The sequence below is a fragment of the Marmota marmota genome, unplaced genomic scaffold, assembly GCF_001458135.2.
Source record: "Marmota marmota marmota unplaced genomic scaffold, marMar, whole genome shotgun sequence".
Lineage (NCBI taxonomy): Eukaryota > Metazoa > Chordata > Mammalia > Rodentia > Sciuridae > Marmota > Marmota marmota.
The window spans coordinates 1997574-2016167 of NW_026000229.1; the positions used below are offsets into that span (position 1 = coordinate 1997574).

At 38.1% G+C, this 18594-nt stretch overlaps 1 protein-coding gene and 1 long non-coding RNA gene across 4 annotated transcripts in view; one reads left to right on the top strand and one right to left on the bottom strand.

The window, feature by feature from the left end:
• LOC125613362 overlaps positions 1 to 17574 on the bottom strand; it is a 29884-nt gene extending 12310 nt beyond the window's left edge. Inside the window, exons 1-3 of one of the 3 annotated variants that reach the window (XR_007343908.1) lie at positions 17561 to 17574; positions 3906 to 3916; positions 3407 to 3414 (exon numbers count right to left, since the gene is read on the bottom strand). This is a non-coding gene — a long non-coding RNA (uncharacterized LOC125613362). Of the gene's footprint in view, positions 1 to 3406; positions 3418 to 3905; positions 3917 to 10261; positions 10269 to 17560 lie in introns of all 3 variants that reach the window. The other 2 variants (XR_007343907.1, XR_007343909.1) reach the window with 2 other exon arrangements.
• Positions 1 to 18594, top strand: part of Gabrg3 (gamma-aminobutyric acid type A receptor subunit gamma3) — a 598523-nt gene that overhangs the window by 218152 nt on the left and 361777 nt on the right. The gene's annotated exons all lie outside the window — the stretch shown is intronic.

Sequence of the window (18594 nt, forward strand, 5' to 3'; positions counted from 1 at the left end):
CTATTCTTCCCTAGCCCCCCCCCCCCGCCTTATTGTGAATTAGCATCCGTATATTAGAGAAAACATTGAGCCTTTGGTTTTGTAGATTGGTTTAAATGCCACAATTTCACTCTTCTTTAAAGCTGAGTAATATTCCATTGAGTATATATACCACATTTTCTTTATCCATTCATCTATTGAGGGACACTTAGGTTGGTTCCATAGTCTAGCTCTTGTGAATTGAGCTACTATAAACATTAAGGTGGCTGTGTCACTATAGTGATCCAGAGATTTTTATTTCCAAATACTCTAGTCTTTGACCACCAAATCCACGAATGGTACAAGTTTGACTGGGAGATATATATAATTTTTTGTAAATGATGTTCAAGGGTGTGTACACAGGAATCGGACAGACCCTGCCATGAATCTGGATCAGCCATGTGAAAACTGATAACCTTATAGACCTTCTGCTTCTCCTCCTCATCTGTAGAGTGAAGGTAAGGTTTCCCACTTCCCAGTGTGGTCCTAGAGTTGAATAAAATGACACAAAAGGGGGGCATTTAGCTGAGAAGTTGGTATTACTCAGAAAAGCATCCCCCACATGGCTGCCAACAAGAGTTTTGTGCTGAAGTCAAGTGGCTCTACTGAACATGCTTTTTCATAGCTAAATTTGCAACTGCTGGGAATCAAAAGAGGTCCTGCTGGGGACTGGGTAATGTGGAGGCTCAAGAGCCAAATGAACAGGATGTCCACTTGACCTAAACAAGCTGCTGCTAGCTCAAGCAGCTGATGGACAATTAATGGTTACTGGAAACCTACAAAACCATCTTTTTATAGCTACAGATGTAGTCTTAGGTCAATCTACACAGAACAAAAACAAGAAATAGAAAATAAAACTTCTTCTTTTACGAGTTTTTAGTATACAATGGAGAATGACCAATTCATCTTAAGAGAGAAGAGCTGCAGGTGGTGGTTTTCTTTAAACTCTCGATTTCTTTGTTTTAAAATATCATTTTATAGATGATTTTTTTTCTATTTTTTTCTGCTGACAGAAATGATCAAACTGAGTTTTGAATGAATGATCACCATGCATTATTTTCTTTTTTAATATGTATCTGGATGTGCTGTTATGTTTCTGAATGATAAGAAATAATAGTAATAAAAAAGTTGTCTTACTTTCCTGGGGCCACAGACAGACTGGAAAGGAGGAAATGAAACAAAACAAAACATTAGGCTTGGCTTTGCAGCTTATATTTAGCTCCTGGCCAGGAGATGATGACAGGGAAACTGGGGGAACCCAGTGATGGAGTTGCATGCCTGAGGCTGCACAGCTAAGGAGGGGGGAGCTGACTAAAAGCCAGGCGGCTTGAAGACACACTCCGTAATTTTATTCACTACACTGCACATTTAATTAACAAAAGTATTATTTTGAAGGAGGTGAAGAGGTGATTAAAAATGGCTCTGGACGTTAAAAAACTGTTGAAGTGTGTTTTATTTGACAACTGAAGCATATTTGGTTTATTTAAAAGACAAACATTTTGAGTTTCAAAAGTAATGCATGACCATGTGCTCTCAAATGAAAAACTACCATACAGAGGAAATATGTTACACAGAAAAAAAAAAGAGTTTTGACCCTGTCATTCACCCACATCATCCTACTCCCATCCCAAGGACAAACACATTTTTTGTATATCTACCAGATTATTTAAAGCTTGGTTTACTATATGTATTTTGCATGCACTCTGCACACACAGTACTATACCATATTCTTTGCCAGAATTTCCTGTGCATGGCTATTCATTCACCACATATTTATTTACCGCTTACTCAAATCCAGGCACTTTGATGGTATAAGAAAGGAAATTTTTTCCTCTAATCTATGAGCTCTCAACTCTTATTTGGGGGCTAAGAATACAGATTAAGAAGAGAAAAATAAAAGGTTATGTACATGCATATTTCATATGTACATGGGACATACTAGGGAGTAAGTAATTCTCAAACAAGTGGCTTAATACTCCAGCTTATATCAGTCTTCACAAAGGACAATAAATATTTGGACAAGATAAACAAAAAGTGCCTTGCTTCTCTAGGGAAGGCAAATCCCTGATGGATTACCTCTGGTTAGTGTAGTTGATTTTGCAGTTTCCTCCAGTAATATCTCCAAGCAGATGAGGCTCGTAAGTCTTCTTAATGGTTGACCTATGTTCTTTCTGGTAGAGAGGGGGAGGAAGACACCTTTGTAAATTTATTAAAGAAATCCTGTTCTTAGGCAAATAGGAGGAGGGCAGAGAGCTTTTCTTGTATCTGATTCTTCTCAGTTGCCTTCTGATCAAAGTAATCCTGTTGTCAAAGGCTGTTGGGGGAACATATTTTCATTTCCTACCCTGGTTGTACTGAAAATGTAGATGTGACCATTGCTCTGATGGAGCTTAAATTATAGTGGAGGAAAAAGAATTTTTTAAAATTCATTCCTCTATTTCTCTGACTTCCCTCATATGGTTACTTGAATAGTTTTAGGATTCCATCCTGATTCACTATATTGTTTTGTGTAGCTTTCTTCATAGATACTGTTAGAATTTTAGTATACATAATTAATATGTAACTGTCTTGAGTCTTGACACATTGAGTAAAGTGTAAAATTCCTCCTTCCATTTAGCTCCCTAAACTCTCCTTATATTTTAAATATAGTTGCCTTAGGTATTTCACATACATACATTGAGTATCACATCAGATGGTATTGTGATTTAAACATCAAATATTAAATAAAAACTCATTAGATGCCCTTCAGTAGATGAATGGATAAAAAAAATGTGGCTTATATACACAATGGAATTTTACTCAGCAATAAAAGGGAATAAAATCATGGTATTTGCAGGTAAATGGATGGCATTTGCAGGTAAATGGACGGCATTGGAGAAGATAATGCTAAGTGAGGTTAACCAATCCCCAAAAAACAAATGCTGAATGTTTTCTCTTGATATAAGGCTGCTGACTCGTAGTGGGGTAGAGAGGGGGAGCATGGGAGGAATAGATGAATTCTAGATAGGTCAGAGGAGTGGGAGGGAAAGGGAGGGGGCAGGGGATTAGCTAGGATGGCATAATGTGATAGACATCATTATCCAAAGTACATGTATGAAGACACAAATTGGGTGTCAACCTACTTTATATACAAACAGAGATATGAAAAATTGTGGTATATATGTGTAGTAAGAATTGTAATGCAAAAAAGTACATATATAAAAACATGAATTGGTGTGAACATACTTTATACAAAGATATGAAAAATTGTGCTCTATATGTGTAATAAGAATTGTAACACATTCCGCTGTCGTGTATTTAAAAAAATAAAATCAATTAAATAAAAAAACTCATTAGAGAATGGATTATCAATTTTATTTTTTATATTCACCCTTAACCATTCTACTACTCCCCTCTCTTCTGAAAATTTCAAACTCTCCTTTATTATAATTTCCTTTCTGTTCAGAAAATTTCCATTAGCATTCTTCAAGGGATATTTACCACCCTTACATTTTCTTAATTTTGGGGTTGGGGTGTTTTAATTATTGTCAATGAATATACTTTGTCCTGTGACTCTAGAGGTATTTTCACTGAATATAGAATTCAGATTTGGCAGTTCTATTCTTTCAACACTTAAAATATTTCTTCAATCTCTATCTTGCATCCATGGTTTCAGATAAGAAATGTATTGTCAGTTGCATTAGTGTTCACCTATATGCAATGTGCCATTCCTCTCTGATTGATTTCAAGATATGAAGCTCTTTCAGTTTATTTTATTTGGTAATTGTTCAGCCTATTGAATTTGTAGGCTTGTGTCTTTCACCAAGTTTCAGAGGTTTGCTAACCATTATTTTGTCACATTTTCAGTTCATTCTCTCTTCTGGGTTTCTGATACTATGAAAATTAACATTTTTTTTTTCTGATACTTACTGAGAATTGAAACTTGGAACATTTTACCTCTGTGTTATATCCCCACCCCTTTTTACCTACTTCTTTATTTTGATATAGGGCCTCAATAAGTTGTGTTGTTGGGCCCTGAACTTGCAATCCTCCTGCCTTAGCCTGCTTAATAAGTGGAATTATAGGTGTGTGCCAACATGCCCAGCTTGAAAATTAAGTCTTATAATTATCATATAACTCCCTAAGACTCTGTTTGCTTATTGTTTGTCTGTTTGTTTACTTATTTATTTACTTTGGTGCCGGGGATGGAACCCAGGGCCTTGTATGTGCCAGGCACATGTCCTTTCACTGAACTATACCCCAAGCCTATTTATTTATTTATTTGTTTGTTTTCTACTTTCTTTTTATTGTTTAGATAGAATCATTTATGAAAAATGTCCATCTTCAATTTTACAGCATGTACCTTATAGTATTTTCACTCTGCTATTGTTCCCATCTAGTGAATTTTCAAAATTTTATTTATTGGATTTTAATATGATTTCCATTTGACTATTTTCTAAGCCCTTTCTTTCTTTCTTTCTTTCCTTCTTTCTTTCTTTCACTTTGACGAGAACTTATAATTGCTTGTATTTTTATTATTTATTTATTTTTCTTTAGAATTGTTTCGTAAGACACAAAATGGCTTACAGAAATCCTAGTGAGTATTCCATAGTGGTTTTTTTTTTTAATATTTATTTTTTAGTTGTAGTCAGACACAATACTTTTATTTTACTTATTTTTATGTGGTGCTAAGGATTGAACTCAGGGCCTTGCACATGCTAGGCAAGCACCCTACTACTGAGCCACATCCCCAGCCCCTCCATAGTGGTTTTAAATTGCAGATTTTAAGTTTCAGCTGGGTGTTCAATATAACAAATACATGAAACATGAACAATTCATTTCTTATTTATAATAAAAATTATTAAATTTTTTTTGCAGTACTGAGAATTGAACCTAGGGTTTCTTTGCACATGCCAGGCAAATGATCTACCACTGAGCTATATTCCCAGCCCTTTTAAAATTTTATTTTGAGAAAGAGTCTCACTGAATTGTTGATACTGGCCTTAAATTTGTGAACCTTCTGCCTCAGCTTCTTGAGTAGCTGGGATGACAGGTGTGTACCACAACACCAGGTAGAAATTATTAAACTTTTGATCCATTCCTTTTTCCTTGTCTTTTGCCCTACATTATTTTCTTATCTAAATAGATTATCATGTAGCAGAGGTTCCTTTTTTGTAATAGGGTCTCTTTCATGATTTAAATGTAAACTTTGCTGCTTAGCCATTGGTGGCTTATTTTAAAACTAGCATTTTTTCTCCTTCCTCTTTTCTTTCTTTCCCTCCCCAACCATGGGGTAAGCAAGATTAATATTCTTCTTTTCCTAAGCCTAGTTATCTATTCTTCAGCTCACTACCAACAGGAATAAAGAATCTCAGGACCTGGAAAATGGAACAACAGTTCTCTCAAGGATACAAATTGGACATTAATTATATCTGCTGATACTAGGAAAACAGTGTCCCCCCTTTAAAAGTCCTCTGTTCCCCCTGGCAGTTAGAATTGCAGCCTTTAAGATCTCAGCTTATGTCTTTTTTTTATTTTCTAGCAAATCAATACAATTCCCTTTGTTCTCTTAATCTCATTCACACTATTAGATTGGCTTTGGAGACAAAGACTGAACTGCTGGTATCAATCAGAGAATTTAATTTTTTACTGATTTTTCATTTGATTTCTATATCTAATTTTGGTCTACATTCCCTCAATAACTAAATATATTTTCTTGAGCTTTCAGTAATGTCCAGTTTCAATTTTTTCCTTTTTTTCCATTTCTTTAACAGTGTTTGATTTTTTTCCCCGATGTTTGTTTCTTCTTGTTTATCTGTTTACCAAATGTTTTATAAAACTTACCCTGTTGCCACATCTCCTTATTGTTTTAATTCTCACTGTTTGGATATCAAATCATTGGTAGTCAAAAGTGCTTGGTAAGGTGGTAGAAGACCAAACTTCAAGTCCATTCTTCCTGGTCTCTGTTGTTATGATACCAACTAGCAAGAGGGCTTGGTGGCAAAAATGGCATTCTCAGGGGATAAATGATGGCTGCATTAAGATCCTTATTAGATAGTTCCAACATTTGAGTCAACTCAAAGTCTGCATTTGTTGATTGTCCTTTCTCCTATGCCTTGTGATTCTGTGGTTCATATTATAATAAGTAATTTTTTTGTAGTCTGGAAAGTTTGAATATTATATTAGGAGACTCTGGATCCTATGTAATCTGTCTTAGCAGGCATCCTTTGTTGAGGAGTAGCTACTAGTATCCCCCGACTGACCACAAGCATGGAACACTAACCCAATGCCTCAGTGCTGATGGGTGGCGTGGAGTGTCAGCTCTTCCTAACTCTGCTCAAACCTTCCTGGCCAGCTCATTTGCCTATAAATGTACCTTATTATCAATACCAGTGTCAGTACCCTTAATGTTGAGCTTTTAGGGTCTCCCAGAACCGTCTTGTTCCTGCCTGTACCTCCTCAGACTCTATCTGTAATAACTATCATCTGCTCAAACTCTGGTCACTGGATGCCACCAGCAGCTCCCACCATGGATGAACCAATTGCAAGAAGTATAGTGCCAATCATGGCATTTCTTTGCTTAGAACACAAAGTGTGGCTTATGTATAAGCTCCTTCTCAGGGAATTAAAGTCTATGTTTCTGAAATGTGCTCCATATTGCCTCTCTGCTTTCTTTATTCTTAAAGTAAAAATCTCTCAGGACAGTATATTTGTAGGAAGACCTTATTATTTAACAATAATTCCTATGTGTCTGCTGTATTCCAGGCTCTGGTGATGTCCTAAATCTCACCATCTCACTCAATGTTCATGATAATCACGAAATAGCAGATATTGGAAGAGGTTCAAACTCTAGCCTCTGGAGGTGTCAACACTGCATGCCAATCCCAACTCAGAACTGCTAGGTGGGGTGCAGGACCATCTGGATCATAGCTTCTCTTCCTGAAATATGGGCAGTAGCCTTAGGATTGCTGTGACGCTTCAAGGAGCCAAAGCATGAGAACTCTCAGCATGAGGCATGGGCATGGTAGGCGGTTAGTCAGTTCTGTTGTTGCTGCTGTTGCTGAGTTTTAGTGTTATTGCCTTTCTGTACAGTGAGGCTCAGGGAGCTGAAACAAGTAGCCTGAGAGCACACAGCTATTAAGCTGTGAAAGACAGTGTCACACTGCAATGTTGGAAATACAAGGCGAGGAAAGGTGTAGATGGAATGATCCTTCAGGTTTCTCTCAGGTATACACTTATATGAAATCTCTAGAAAGACTGAAATGTACCTTCTATTTAAAAATTGAGATATTAGGTACTTACATCTGCGCTGAATAGCTTTCACAATGAAAGTTGCCTCTTCAATCCATTATGCAAGTAAGAAGTTGCTTTCATTAAAGGGCTTTTGAGGAGAACACCAAACTCTTTCAGTAGCAAAACAAGCAGTTACTCTATTTCCTTTGACTGCTATTTTCCTTGAACCTGGATTTACCATTACTTCAAGGCTATGCAGATAAGGTAGTAGCTGTGTTTGGCTAGGGAAGGAGCAGCCCTTGTGTTTGATGCCACCTAGGAAGAAAGCCAGTGAGTTCATGCCTGAGCTAGGGGTGGTATCAAGCACAAGAGCCATGAACATCAAATATACACCTCATGTAAGATTTTACAGAAAGGAAGGATTAAGGACAAACTAAGCCAAAGTGTAGTGGAACAAAAGAACTACTTGCTGACAGAATGTTGTTTTTTATTATGTGTTCAGGACAGCAGTTATATTAGTCTGCTCCTAATGTACCTTTATTTTAAAGTGAACTTGTTTCTTATTGAAACAAAACAAAATTTCCAGAATACATCTCAAATGCCGGGTTGATTTTCATATCATGGGGCCTGGGCAAAAGAGGATGTGCCTCCCCTGGGAGGCTGAAAACTCCAGATCCAAGGAAAATACAAACCTTTTCAATGTGGTGACTGGTTTATCCTTTGTTTCTTTCCTCTCCTCCCTTCTTCTTTCTTCCTCCTTCCCTCTCATGATTTTAGTGTCTACATTGCACTTTACCAAACAGAAATCAAATGACAAATAGGATGAACATCTGCCAACTGCTTTGTGACCATTAGCACCAAGAGTTTGCCGCAGCCTGATTCAGCATGAGGATGGGCATGGTAGGCAGTTAGTCAGGTCCTGCTGGCTGATTTGGGCTCTGCACAGCTGTCAGCGTGTTACCTGTAGTTAACGTGGGGTGGTGTGACTGCACACTCACTCCAAATCATCTAGCCATAATTTGAGGTGGTCTTCTGTGAGCCATGTTAGAAATACCACCTTGTCACTCTTCACTCTTAAAACATATGCTCCCTTTGGGGAGTTTTATGTGAAATATAATAAGAAGATCGTATATGTATTTCTGGTACGAGTCTCTGAATCAAGACTACTGCCACCTTGCTTCCCCAGGAGCTCAGCATCCCTGAGCACAGTGCTGCTGACTCCCTCCATCTTCATGAAGCTCACTCTGGCATGTGAAGGTGAAGGAGGAGCTCCTCTTACCTCTTAGAGGGGTCAACCGAGTTTCCCTATGAAGGACCAGACAGCAAATCCTTCAGGGTTGATGGACCATGGGGTTTCTGCCCCATGTTCTCTTCTTTGCCTGGGTATTGAAAGCTGCAGGAGCGTGTTTGCGATGGGCATGGTGGGGTCCGCAAACAAACCTTTCTCATAAACCTGGCTTGGGAAGAAATTCTTGCCCCAGTATGCTGTCCCTTGGCTCTAGGTATTACTCCCCAGGAAAATTCATATGTAAGTCTTCAAAATTTACTTCATTTTAAATTTTTTATTGATGTTGCCTGCATTGCGTACTCCTTTTAGCTGCCTCCAGCTTTGTTAGCTCATCCATACTTTATGAAACACAAAGAACAGTGTCTCCCACATTCTGTATATAGATGCCCAGCCTTCTCCATGCAGCTCTCCTGAAATAATCCCCATCAATCCAAACAAATATAGAGTGGAGAGGAGAAATAGAGCAGAATATTTGTCTGTATCCCCTGTCTGGTCTTTGACTAACCACATCTGTTTTGATTTCCAAAGAAGAGTTTAAAAGGAAATTATTTTAAGTTGAATACTTTTTGGGCTCCTGGAAGTGGCCTTTGTCCTCAGGACACACAGCTTCAGGGCATGGCTACTGTCCCCCCTGAGCCATATGGGGTTCCACAGGAGGTCACTGGAATACAGGGAATGACATCTAACTGAGTGGTGTATGAGAGATAGGAAGAAGGAGGAGGAGGAAAAGGAGGAGAAGGAAAGAAAAAAGGAAGATAGAAAAGAAGAAAAGAAACAGAGGGAAGGAGAGAGTTAAACACTGAGAGGAAAACAGAAGGAGAGAGAAGGAAGAGGAGGAGAAGAGAGGGGAGGGGAGGGAGGGAAAGAAAGAATGTGCTGAGAATTAAAGGAAAATTTCACGAAGGGGCTGCAACGTTTACATTTTGAGAGATTCATTAGTCCAAAAAGGAGTGGGCACTGAGAGCTTGGCCCTGCAGCTTATATGTGCTGGAAGATGGCTCTAGCCAAGGAACATAGGGTTCAGACCATAGAAGACATAAATCTTGGTTCCTTTTCTCCTTTTTTTTTCCATTTAGAATTTCCTCCTAACCAAAATAGCATTTGGAACATAACAGGTGAAATAAATATTGGTTAAGTGAGTGAATGAAAGGTACAAAGAACTTGGATTTAATCTTAGAGTCAATTGGAAGTCTAGAAGGATACTAAATAAAGAAACTAATGTCATCTCATCTACATTTTTGAAGGATAACTCAGAACAATGATGGCAGGACATAAGGTTACCAGTCCTTAAGGGCCATTTTTCTGTTCGCCAGAAAGTAGAAATACAAGCAAGGTTGGAAACTTACCAGAGTCTGTCCTAGTATGTGAGGGGATATATTTATGTTGTTATGAGAGCTAGAAGAAGAAAAAGATGTGGGAAGAAATGAGCCTGTGAGGAAATACAAGAGCCACCTAGGCCCAAATGTCCTAGTGCTGAGTATCCACCTGATCCCTCCCAGCTAGCCCCGTCCTTAACAACTGGCCACGTGCAGGGGGCGATCTGTAATGTCTGTGCCCCATTTCGGTCATGAAGACTTCCACAAGAACTAAGCAAATTCTCTGGGACCCAGAGCCACAAGGATGGAACTCGTAAATATAAATACACAGATATTATCCCCAAATGATATTGAGAGATTTCATGACAACCTTTTGGTAGCACGTTTTCATATATATATTTTTTGGAATTCTGCCTTTTCTCTTCACTTTTTTTCTTCTTTTCTCTTTCTTCTTGTCCTTATCCTTCTCTTTCTCAGACAGGTCTCCCTGTGTTGCTAAGGCTTCTCTCTAACTTCTGGGCTCAAGCAATTCTCCAGCCTCAGCCTCCCCAGTAGCTGGGACTACAGACACTTGTCACCACCCTGGCTCTGTTTGCCTTTTCAAGGACAGTTTATTAAATAAAAATTGCTCTGTGGTCCATGAATAGAGGTCTGGTTGGACTTCCATGGTATCCTGTGGTGCTAGAGGATCCCCTGGGGTACTACAGTGCCAGCTGCAGCACCAGTGCTCCCGGATGCCTGGCTCTTTATCACTTCATTGTGTCCCTCCTTGCTCTTGTAATGTGATCATTATGATGCTGTCAGCACCATTGTCAATTGAAATTCCATGTTTCTTATTTTTTCCACCTTTTATTGTTGTACTGTAGTTGTACATAATGGGTGGGATTCATGTTACATATTTGTACACACACACAAAATAAAATCTGGACAATACCATTCCCCAGTATTTCCCCTTTCCCACCTCTCCTCCCTCCCTTTGGTTCCTCTACTGATCTCCCTTTGATTTTCATGAGTTCCCCTCCTGCCACCACATTTCTTTTCCTTTTGCCTCTCTAGCTTTCACCTATTAGACAAAACATACTGCGCTTGATCTTCTGAGTTTATTTTGCTTAACATAATGCTCTCAATTTCCATCCATTTTCTTGCAAATGACAAAATTTCATTCTTCTTTATGGCTGACATATATATCATATTTTCTTTATTCATTCATCAGTTGATAGATACGTAGACTGATTCCATAGTTTGGCTGTTATGAACTGTCTTGCTATAAAAGTGGGAATGCACATGTCACTATAGTGTGATGACTTTAATTCTTCAGGACAAATACCAAGGAGTGGTATAGCTGGGTTATATAATGGTTACATTCCTAGCTTTTTGAGGCACCTCCATACTGATTTCCATGGTGTTTATAATTTAAAATCCCAACAACAGTGCAAGTGTTTCTTTTTATGCACATCCTTTCCAGAATTTGTTCATCTTCTTGATGGCTGTCATTCTAATTAGAATGATATGAATCTCAGTGTAGTTTTGATATGTATTTCCCTAATTGCTAATGTTGTTGAACTTTTTATATATTTGTTGTCCATTTTTTTTTTCCTTTTGAGAAATGTTTGTTTAATTCATTTGCCTATTTGTTTATTGGTTTTTTTTTCTTTTCTTTCTTTCTTTCTTTTTTTAATTTAGTGTTAACATTTTTTGAGTTCTTTATATATTCTGGATAGTAGTAGTCTTCTGTCAGAAGAGTAGCTAACAAAGATTTCTCCCATGCTGTAGGTTCTTTCTTTACATTTTTGTTGTCTTTGCTATGCAACTTTTAATTTTGATGCCATCCCATTTATTAACTCTGGGCATTATTTCCTGAGCTTTAGGGGTCTGTTGAGAAAATCCTTACCTGTGCCTGTATGTTGGAGTGGTGACCCTACATTTTATCATAGGGGTGCAATTCCCAACGTTTCTAGTTGGCACTTCTAAGCATTTGGTAGCCTGAAACTCAGAAAAACAAACCTTAAATAAGAAGAAATAAGATTGAGAGCTTAAGTAATTTAAATTTATGTTAGGTAATATGGCTTATAATGTAGGAGTGCTTCTTGCTCTTGCTACATGTTATTAATTATGTTAAGACCCACACCCTTGCTGAGATAGTGCCTTGGGCTGGCTGCACACGTACCCTTTCATATAACCTTCCTAAGGTCTTTTCAGAGGGGAACCGCTAAGAAATCCATGTTGCAGAGGAGAATACTGAGACTTAGTCCCAGGCTTTCTGGGAGTGACACTGCCTCTAGATTCCCTGCTCTCATCAGGCTCTCTTACCACATCACAGAAGTTCAGTGCCATGATTTATTATTTAACACTTACATAAAGTTAAATAAAAATAAAATGCTTTGACAGTATCTGGAAGTCATTCATGATGGGATAAATAAGACATTTGATAGGAGAGAAATATTGCTTGGGAAACAATATGTGAACTGTGGAAACCTCCTGTCCCCAAAACAAACACACTCCAGAGTAACTGAATGTAGATGTTCCTAAACCAGAATATAGTTTTTAAAAATGTATCACTTAATACTGTAGTCATGTTGAATTAAATTTGAAGACTGTTTCTCTATAACTATACACAAATACATTGAAAATTGACTAACAGCAGTGCTAAAATGTTTTCATTGAGCTGACAGCATAATTTAGATTGACATCTTCTATTTTTCTTTCCTTTTTCCTTTTCCTTTTTTTTTCTTGTTTAAAAATAATTATTTATTTATTTTGTAAATACAGATTGACCAGCTAACTGTCCTAAGTCCTCTGTGAATTTAATAAAAGTAAGAAACATCCACACTCACCCATTTGAGGAGTCTTGTCTATCTTCTCATTTGCCTAAAATTGTACTTTGTGATTTTGGGCAGGACTTACTATATAGTCCCAAGTTTGCATGAATTATTATCATCTGTCTGCCTATGTTACAACATCGAGCGCTTTCTCCTAGAGGGTGGCACCCATCTGACTTATCTCCTAGATGAATTATGGTGTCATACTCATAAGAAGCTAATTTACATTTGCTATTGCCGACTGTTCCAGAAGCATCTGTGGGATCCTGGAGACTGGCCCATCAGGGTGAAAGTTGGATTTCTTACTGGGCTCAGAATATTCCTCCTCCTCTGCTCTTGGTTTCCTTTGAAAAATAAAACAGAAGGCTGTGGTGGTTAGACCCAAGGAATGAAAGGAAAATTGTTGTGTAAACTGTGGTTTTTCTCAAGCTAATGTCAAGTCTATAGAAGTGAACCAATGTCATTCTACATACCCTGTGATCCCAGGACCTAGAGAAAAAGACAAAACAAGTATGAAAGTAGCAGTGTCAAGGGGACCATTGGGACATAAAAGTGGCATAACTCTAAATACCAATAGGAATTAAGGACTTCAGCATATCTCCAGGTGTTTTCAACTCAATCATCAGATATTTTACTTATCAGGTATATGATATTCTTGTCCACTTTCTTCACTTTATTACTGCACTTCAGGGGGCATAAATGGTAGGTTAATCATAATGAAAATTTTAAGAAGTTCTTTATGTCTTTTTTTTAAAGCAGTTCTGGGGATGGAACCCAGGGCTTCCTGTATGCTAAGAAAGTACTCTACCACTGAGCTACACCCGCAGTCCCACGCCAAGTTTTAAAATTCTGATAACTACAACTACAATATTAGCAACTGAGTGTACCTCTCAGTAGTGTTAAGTATATTCATACTGTTATGTAATTATAACAACCATTCATCTCCAGAATTCTTTTCTTCTTGAAAAACTGAAGTTCTGTGACAATTAGACAATAAATGCCCATTCCCCTCTCCCATACCCTGAGCCCCTGGCAACAACCATTCTCTTTTCTGTTGCTATGAATTTGACTACACTAGGTACTCGCATAAGTGGAATCAAATGGTGTTTGTCATGTGGCATAATGTCCTTAAAGTTCTTACCCATGCTGTAGCATGTGTCAGACCTTCCCTTGTAAGGCTGAATAATAGTCCATTGTATGTACATGCCACATTTTCTTCATCCATTTCTCCTTAAATACTTTGTGCCCATTTTAATTTATGCTTTTATAATCCCTCTATCATTTTATCACTGTTTTTATTTTAATGCAATTGCATAGGGAAATATAGTTAGGGCCAAAGTTATGAAGTTATATATTTAGCTTAAAGACTTGACTAACACTTCTTTGATATAAGGAGAGTAACTAAGAACAGAGTAGGGACGAAGAGCAGGAGAAGAAGATTAAACAGGGATGAGAGGTGGGAGGGAAAGGGAGAGAGAAGGGAAATTGCATGGAANAAGACGAAGAGCAGGAGAAGAAGATTAAACAGGGATGAGAGGTGGGAGGGAAAGGGAGAGAGAAGGGAAATTGCATGGAAATGGAAGGAGACCCTCAGGGTTATACAAAAGTACATACAAGAGGAAGTGAGGGGAAAGGGAAAAATAATACAATGGGGAGAAATGAATGACAGTAGAGGGGGTAGAGAGAGAAGAGGGGAGGGGAGGGGAGGGGAGGGGGGATAGTAGAGGATAGGAAAGGCAGCAGAACACAACAGACACTAGTATGGCAATATGTAAATCAATGGATGTGTAACTGATGTGATTCTGCAATCTGTATATGGGGTAAAAATGGGAGTTCATAACCCACTTGAATCAAAGTGTGAAATATGATATATCAAGAAATATGTAATGTTTTGAACAACCAACAATAAAAAATTTAAAAAAAAAAGACTTGACTAACAAATTTCCCATTGAGGTGGCTTCTAAATGTACAGAAGAATGAAAGAGAGGAGAAAGAGACCAACCATTATAATGTAAACCAAGAGATGGCCGGTTACCATAAACCTTGACACCTCATTCTGTGAAGTAGGGAAGAGCTGAAGAAAATCAGAAACAGTACAGAAAGCAAACTGATGGTTTCAAAGTTACTTTTCTTGTAGTGTTGAAACTGATTTCCTACTACACTGACCAAGTAAACTGAAACCTCTATGCTGTTGTTTGCTTGCCTAATCTGGCCCATTTTAAAGTTTGGTTTGGTTTCATAGGTCATAAGTGTCTCCACTCTGGTTCGTTTTTATCTTCTCACGCCTAGTCCTGGAGGCTTGTCCCAAACAGTGGTCTCCCATACAATTTGTTTTACAGTTGTGAACAAAAGTTGTTGAAGAAAATCAATCCCATGAATTTATATTTCCAAAATGGAACCATGAGCCCTTTAAAAACTTTATTTCAATCTTGTCTAGCTCTACCTGCCTCCAAACTTAATTACTACTTGAGGCCAATTCTGCCTTCATAATGCAAGCAGCTTGAGCATTGGAGAAATCAGAGCACATTGACACGCTTGCTTATTTTCAACCTAAGCCTGAAAGAAACTTTCAACCACGGTAGAATCTCAAAGTTTCCACTGTTTGTTATAGACTACCTATTAATGAAATAGTCCATTACTGATCATGTAGTCCGTAAAATAAGTATTTTTAGCAATTAAAATCATGGATTTTGGTATCATTAAGATGTGTGAGTCTCTATCCACAACTTGCTAATTGAGGCACTTTGAAGAAGATCCTATTGGGATGTCTTAAATTTACCATTTTCCCTCTGAAGTTAGGTAGTTCTAGTATATGAAATAAATGGACAATAGAGAGATAGAAAAAGGAAGTCACAAAGTTTACTTTCATGTTAGACCCAATAAATAAATAGAAGAGCTGACCCCTCTATAGCCCTTAAGGGATAGGGATTTGTGATTCTCAGGTGAAGGGAGGTGCTCCATTCTGGAAATTTGGGGGAGAATGTACACAACCAGCTGGGGTTGTCTTGTGATGCAGGGGATGCCACCTATGGTCATCTCTGTCTGTGCCAGGTGTCAGACACCGCACTCTTTTTTCTGTGAAATATCCCACCCATGCAGAAGGTGTATGGGAACTTGTCTGCGTTTATGATTTACTTTACTAATGTAGATAGAGGTAGATTTCTTTTTTATAAAAGACACCTTTTCACAGTCATGCCCTTTTCTGCAGAAGTCTGCAGTTCCTCTGAATAACCAACAAAATATGACAAAGGAACATGTTTGGGGTGGGATTTTTTACTCTCCCACATTATCTAACCTCTAGAAGCTAATTTAACTTCTAAGGGCTCCGTTAAGGACTCTTTTTGGTTCATGAAGACTAAATGCATCATTATTGTTTATAAAGTTGGTGGAAAATGCTAGTTATCTAGTGATGTTAGTCATAGGTACAGCAGTATTATTAAGGATATAATGTGAAATAATAGTTAATCCATTAAAGTACATTCTAATCAGATTCGAGGTCCATGCTCAGGATTACTTACTTCAAGAGGTGGCCTTGCTGACCAAAAGGAAATCCTTATGGGTGGGCATGAGGGTAGCATAGGACATGCTGGAGTCAGTGCCCTACACGAGCCTTGACCACTTCTGAAAGCAAAGTTTACAGTTAAATATACAAACTCAGGAATGTAGATATTCTTTGAACCTGATGCAGTGGTGTACATCTGTAATCCTAGTCCCTCAGGAGGCTGAGGCAGGAGGATGGCAAGTCCAAGGCCAATCTGGAACTTAATGAAACCATGTCTGAAAAATAGCTCAATGGTGAAAAACTTGCCTAACATGCACAAAGCTCCAGGATTATGTCCCCAAAGCCAGGGGCGAGAAAGGAAAAATTCAAGTTGAAGGGCTGCAGTACCTAACTTAACTTTTCAGTTTGGGGAAAAACACACATCAGGAAAAAAGCTTTTAAGATATAAACAAATGATCTTATTACTTAAATGAATTAGAAAGATAAATTTAGTCCTTAAACTAGCTTCATGTAATCCAAAATTGGGGGTGGGAGTGAGAGGAAATGGGAGATACAAGACAAAGGGTACTAAGTTATAAATATATGGGACAAACAAGTCAAAAAAGATCAACATAAGTGTTGTAGTTACTAATAGTATATTGTATTCAGGATTTTTGCTAAATGTGTAGACCATAGCTTCTCTTTCCATGGAAAAGGTGAATGGATAACTGTGTGAGATGATGGTTACAGTAATCTGTTTCATTATAGTAACATTTTAATGTATGTGTGTGTGTATGTGTGTGTATATATATATATATATATATATATATATATATATATATATATATATATTGAGCTATACCCCCAGTCTGTATAGTTTAAATATACACAATAAAATTTATTTTTTAGAAATTTCCCAAACATGTTTCAGTATGAATCCAATTGAAACACTTATATCCACTTTTTTCATTCCTCTGTGGGAGGCATATGACTTGTTTCATCAAATAAAGCTTTGAAAACCCTGTTTGCTGGGATTGAAATGCCACAGGCTGGTGTGTGAAGGGGTTTCACAGCCCCTGCTGGCTAGGTGAGGCAACACCTCTCCCTTTGGATGAAGGCAGGCTTTCAGTGGACAGTTTCCAAGAGAGTGATGCTCCCTCTCTGCCTGCCCTCTCCTCTACACATTAACAAAAACCATAAAGGGGGCTGGGGTTGTGACTCAGTGGTAGAGCACTCACCTAGAATGTTCAAGGCCCTGGGTTCCATCCTTAGCACCACATAAAAAAATAAATAAATAAAGTAAAGGTATTGTGTTCAACAACAACTAAAAAGAAATAAATTTTTAAAAAAATTATGTAAAAACCATAAAGTCCAAATGCTGTGAATATTAGAATAAGTTGCATTGAAACTTTTCTGTACTAGTGACATCATTGATATAATGTGTAAATACACACTTGTTTGTAAATGGGCAGGTGTCAGATTTGCATTTTGTATTTCTTCCCATTTCTTTTTTTTTCCTTTTTGTCCTGGATATATCTCTCAGCCTTCTGGCTCATTTTCACTCTATGTCATATTCTACCAATATGCCTTTAAAATGAAGCAACGGGCATTTTTAGATAACCCCTTGCAGGGACAGGTCAGAAATCCTGAAGGAGGAGGAGACAGCAAGTTTCTTGGCCAGATGACTTGGGACCTCCAGCTCCTAGTAGCCTAGGAGTGCCCTAGCCTCTCCCTCTTTCTCAACAGCTTTGTCTGTGGCTTCACTACCCTCATAAACATGCTGCAGAAAGCTTGGCAAGAACCTGACAGGATCTAACAGGTTAGGAGTATAAGATGTGCCCTACCAGAAAATCCTGTAAGGAAGAGCTGTGCACAGCTGTATGTAGAAGAATAAAAGGATGTTCCTCAGTTTACCCTCTTTACTCCTTGTCCCACTACTATCCCTACCTCATGGGAAGACCAGTCCTTATGAACTTCAGTGTGTTTCTTAAAGAAAGGATGGTCATTCCCTCTTGCACCCCATTTTTGCCATTTAATCCTCTTTGTACTTTTCTGCAATTTAACTTTCTATGTGCTTTGACTCCACAGAAGCCCTATGACTATTTTTGTTGGTTGGATTTGTGGTGGTACTAAGGATTGAACCCAGGCCCTCACAGACTAAGCAAGTGTTCCACCAATGAGCTACATCCACAGCCCCTTATGACTAATCTAAATAGGTTTTTCTAACCTGGTCCTGCACATTGCATGGACCCTAAGACCCCCGTTATTCAATGGCAAAGTCTCAGTTTTCCTCTTCTTTTCTGATCTCACATTATTAAACACATCTGTAAAACTCTTATGGAAGAAAGGAAGGAGTCCTCTTTTTACTAGTAGCCAAGCCAGGGAATCTGCGAGGATCTCAGCTGGCTGGATTCCATCACCTGCCCACATAAGAAATGAGTGAACAATGTAAGAAGGGAA